Here is a 5,755-nt window from a genome sequence, read left to right as displayed (position 1 = left end):
AGGCTTATACTCCAGATTCTGTCCTCGGATTATCACTGGCAGCATCTTCTTACTTGTGCTCCCTTTCCTTGGGCGTAATGCATACTTCTTCTCCAATTTTTGAGGCCCTTTTTTCCTCAATTTCTCCCTCTGTATTGTCAGCTTCTCGAGATGTTCTTCCAATTCTCTTATTTCTTCTGGATAAGTCGACTTCTCCAAGCATGATATCGATCCATGTCTTTTTCTATTTCTTCAGTAGTCATTGGAGGATAAAATCCTCTTGAACATGAAGCACCTTTAATCTCCCACTCTTCATCGCTGTCTCCATCTTCACTTTCATCGGAGATCTGATCTCCTGTATCCTTCTTCTTCCAACTTTCATCACCCCTTCTTTCCGCTCTGGCCAGCCTCCGTCTGATCACAGGATCATATCCACCCATGATCTCTTCTACATCACTCTGTTCATCATCATCTTCCATTCTCCTAAACCTCGCTCTACCCTTAGTTTCCCAAACATGTCATTTTCTTCTTACTTTTGGAGCTTGGAGTCATCTTTATAGTTGTTTCTGCTTGTCCTCTCTCTATGACTCGTTCATCTTCATCTCTGATGCAATAACCACTCTCCTGAATAATCACTGGAAGCTGAGGATAGACATCCTTAAACTCCGCTTCCTCCTCGTATGGTGGAGGTCTCTTTGCTGAATCCGTATGTGAGAAGGGTTTGTTGACTTCTGCCATTAATTTTTCTCTGTTATCTTTGCCTCTTTTGCCATTTTTTCTTGCGTCTCTTTCATCAGTTTTTGACCTTCATGTTCGAACAACTTAAGAACACCCAGCTCTCTTCGTCTCTTCTCTTTACGTCGTTCCCCTTTTTTCCCCTTGTTTTGATCCGACTTATATGTGGACACAAGTACTTGCATTATTTTAAGTACACCTGGGTTAAGAGTCCCTTCCACAGGCCATGGTTGTTCAATATTAGGCCAACGCTTATGCCATTTTTCAGATAACTTTACAATACCATCAACTAGAGGATTATTTTTTTGCACTACATCAACCGGAGTAGTTACTTTCAACGTTTTAATGTCCTTTTTCCGCATAGTGACAACTTTTTTATATTTCTTTATTGTAAATTATTTTCCTTATTACTTATTTGTTTATTTTTCTTTTAATTCTACTTAATTGTTGATAGGTGGCAATCTTACCACATCCGCTAACGGAAAATCAAGGGAATTTGTCAACTCCAGAGCAATCACAAAAATCTTGTTATCCAGCAATCACACGGCGCCAACTCCTACCTAATAAGCACCCTCTCACCTTAGTTTTGTCCCAAAATCTCAATACCACTCAATTCCCAACACAACTTGACTTCAAACGACCCCTGCACAAAAACTCCCATATGTAATATTCAAATACAGTAACTGATCAGTCCGTTGCCAAGTCTCCCCTTAGATAGTCATAACATGAAATATGGCAGGCATACACAAATAGACTCTCTGTGTTACAAATGTGTCTATAATATCCTGAAAGGAAACAAACTAAATGTGTATCAGCCGTAATAATTATAAATGAGTATAGACACATATGCACAGGTGTTTGTAAAGAGTTTGTGGATTGCACAATACTGGCCAGACTGGATCCGGGGCTGCTTTGCTGTGGCGCCCTGGACGGCACCCCCTCTCTCTCCTTCTCTCTCTCTCTCTCCTTCTTGTCTCTCAGATCACAGGAGAACAAAAACCCCAAAAAAAGGCAAACAACACTTTAGTCCTTTTATGTACTCACAAGGTTATTTTCCCCCCAAAATAAGAGTGTCACCTCTCTGAATAATCATAATCTATTTTCCCTAACTTTTTAACATATCTACGTTAACATGCAAGCTAAGGAATTTCGGTGTCATTTACACTGGGGATGCTGGGGACACTACTCTTCACTCCTATTTAAAGCTTACTCTATTAACAACCGTTCTTCAATACCAATGAAAATGCCTTTTAAAATGTATTTACACACATAAAAAACCCCAAATGAAAAGTAAGTAAAATATAGACAAACAAATGCGCACTTCCCAAAAAAGTAACTTAGGCTAAGAAAAACCCCCACTGCTGCTTCTGAAATGACCCAAACCATACAGCAGCATTAATCAATAACTTTAACAAATTTCAAAACACAGTTTTCCCCTTGATCAAGTTCCCTTCTCTATTTCTTTATTCATATATATGTTTTCTTGAATCCTAGCATTATTGTCCTCTGCATAGTCTCACACACACTAGGCTTCTCCTATTTCTCACACACACAACCGAGACACAGCAGGGCAGCTCTCCACACACACACACACACAATAGCTATCCAGTCAACAAGAATGCATTCCTTCACACTGTTTATACAGCATGCTTCCGCCGCACCTTTTTCCTTTATTATTTTCCTTCCTAAATTTATGCTACCTCGAGTTTGCAGATATTTAATGAGAGGCCACTTCGGACATAGTTCGTCAACACATGTATCGAGAGGTAACTTACAATTAAATTTTTCTTCTACAAGCTCCCAGTTCCTTTGAACGGACCCGAAAATTCACCTAGTTCCTTTCCAGGATTTGCGGCCCATCTAAGATCGCCTTTCAAGGGCTTTTTGTCCAGATCTGCGGCGTCCTAATCCTTATTTTTTCCTTTTTCCTTAACCTTATATTTTCTTCCTTATCCTTATTAATTTGTATTCAAGCCGAATGACCCTGGCCAGGGTTGCACTCTCTCTCTTTTTCCCTTACTCCAATTTACCTATTCCTTAAAGCCTAGTTTCACGCGACAGTAATTTCCATCCCACATGACTTACGGTTATAAGAATCTGAGGGCCCATATTCTTAATCTTTGCAAAGTTATGAAACCTCACTTCCTGTTACTCCTAGGCTGTTCCTTTTTCTTCCTTTTATATCTATCTATCTGTCTTCATTACATTCACACACACAACCTTTTTGCGTTATCCACCACGCACACAAATTTAGAACGGAGTCTTCTCACACATCCACCCGCAAGCATTCACACGGGATCGAACCGGTGTACCCTTCAACGCACACACAGACACACGAACTGACCAGCGCCCACAGTTTATGAGAAAACTCACCATATACGCTAGCTTCTGGAGCGGGAGTCAGCTCGACGGAGCCTGTGATGGAACGATGAATTCTGGCACAACACGGTCCCTTCGTGGTCGCCAATTTCTGTGGTGTCCGAACGATAATGCTGCGATGATGTGTTGAGAAGAAATCCGCTTGACACTGTTCTTGATTATAAAAGTTTATTACATCAAGGAGTTCAGCATCAATTACAAGCTCTGCAGCAGCTTGGAGAGTGACCCAGCCCGATAACCACTCTGTCTCTCTGTACATCGAACACAGCTTATATAGGACATGTTTAGGTATCTGCTAAATACCATATAAGGGCACAGTGCTGTAGAATAAGTGTAACCATCTGTTAGACACCACTTCCCCTAACACTGTGTCTCTCTCCAGCTCTGGGTCAGGGGTCAAATTCTATAGGAGGGTTCACTCTTGGTTCACCCATCAATCATTACTTCCTCATAAGGGTTCACTGTTCCTTTCACCAGCTGCAGAGCATTATATTAAACTGTAATGTCAAAAGCATATGTTATACACCACAATGGCACATCAATGCGAGCTGTGGCAAGAAGGTTTGCTATGTCCGTCAGCGTAGTGTCCAGAGCATGAAGGCGCTACCAGGAGACAGGCCAGTACATCAGGAGATGTAGAGGAGACCGGAGGGCAACAACCCAGAGCATGGTTACCTCCGCCTTTGTGCAAGGTGGAGCACTGCCAGAGCCCTGCAAAATGATCTCCAGCAGGCCACAAATGTGCATGTGTCTGCTCAAACGGTCAGAAACAGACTCCATGAGGGTGGTTTGAGGGCCCGACGTCCACAGGTGGGGGTTGTGCTTACAGCCCAACACCATGCAGGACATTTGGCATTTGCCAGAGAACACCAGGATTGGCAAACTTGCCACTGGCGCCCTGAGCTCTTCACAGATGAAAGCAGGTTCACACTGAGCACATGTGACAGATGTGACAGAGTCTGGAGACGCCGTGGAGAACGTTCTGCTGCCTGCAACATCCTCCAGCATGACCGGTTTGGCGGTGGGTCAGTAATGGTGTGGGGTTGCATTTCTTTGGGGGGCCGCACAGTCCTCCATGTGCTCGCCAGAGGTAGCCTGACTGCCATTAGGTACTGAGATGAGATCCTCAGACCCCTTGTGAGACCATATTCTGGTACAGTTGGCCCTGGGTTCCTCCTAATGCAAGACAATGCTAGACCTCATGTGGCTGGAGTCAGCAGTTCCTGCAAGAGGAAGGCATTGATGCTATGGACTGGCCCGCCCGTTCCCCAGACCTGAATCCAATTGAGCACATCTGGGACATCATGTCTTGCTCCATCATATTTAATGAGATTATTTCATCCATTCAGATCTAGGATGTGTTATTTTAGTGTTCCCTTTATTTTTTTGAGCAGTGTATATTGCGCTTATAGAATGCAAATTCACCACGAGAGACCGATAAGCCGAAGCACAGGTAAAGTTAGTGAGGTAATAAATCAGCTGAGAAGTAGGGTCATTATTATTTCTAATGTACCCGGATTTCTTTTTTACAACCAGTGGAGTTGCCCCCAGCTGGCCATTAGAAAGAATGCAGGTTTAAGGGACTTCCGCATTCACCCATCTTTCAGCAACTGCTATGCTCAGTCTGTCTATACAATAGACTGTATAAAAGAAGTGGACAGAGTGACCGTGACCGCCGTTTTGAAGACTCAAGTTTGGCAGTTTGGCCATGTTGAGTTTGTGAAACCAAGCACAGGATGTGGCCATATTTGGACAAGATGGTGGCACTAACTAGCTTGGTTAACTAGGTGCATCAGTAATTCATGTTAACTGTGATTTTAACCGGGAGGCTAATTTTGGCTAGCAAAAAACAGGCTTAAAACAAAACGTACTTACGGGAAAAAAATAACAACTGTAACCTAATAAGCTTTTTCAATGGCCCTGGTTAAATTTAGACAAAAGAGACAGGAGCATCTACAGCTCGTTTCAGACAGAGGCTGAAATGAGGGCCTGCATGAAGGGCCAGTATAAGCTCGAAAATAATTTTTTTGAATTTTAAATCAAGCAAAGCTACTATTCAGGAGTCAGAACAACAATATAGGGCTGGAATGCAGTATAATACGTTTATGCATTTAGCTGACTCTTTCATCCAAAGAGACTTACAATTGCTATACATGTCAGAGGTTGCACACCTCTGAAGCAACTAGGGGTTAAGTTAAGTGTCTTGCTCAGGGACACAATGGTAGATGGGTCACAGTGGGGGATCGAACCTGGGTCTCACACCAAAGGCATAGTCTTATCCATTGCGTCACTGCCACCCCACTCACCTTTAATGTTTAATGTTGATTTGTGGGCGGTGGGAAGAGTTTTTGTTTCCTGCTCCATTTCTCACAGGTGGCTTTGAAGATGAAGGAGATAAACTGGCTTGTAGTAGTTGCGAACTCCCCTTCAGATACACTCCAGCCAGATTTGAAGCGCTGGCACATGTTGAGTCACAGTTAGCGTTTACTTTGGCAACAAGTAACTTTAACACTTTCTGTTCATCAGCAAACTCAGTGAGTTGTGGCAGAACTGGGGGACACGGGGAACTTTATTGTTAATTTTATGAGGCCCAACAGTTCCAGTGTCGCTTTTGTAGACAGCGGAGGATGCAGGCAGCGAGGCAGCTGACTTGCGATGTTGA

Source organism: Micropterus salmoides, unplaced genomic scaffold (genome assembly GCF_014851395.1).
Source record: "Micropterus salmoides isolate LMB-PRFRI ecotype aquatic unplaced genomic scaffold, ASM1485139v1 Ms_hic_scaffold_2, whole genome shotgun sequence".
Lineage (NCBI taxonomy): Eukaryota > Metazoa > Chordata > Actinopteri > Centrarchiformes > Centrarchidae > Micropterus > Micropterus salmoides.
The sequence above is the reverse complement of the archived record's forward strand: the minus strand, read 5'-3'. Positions refer to the sequence as shown.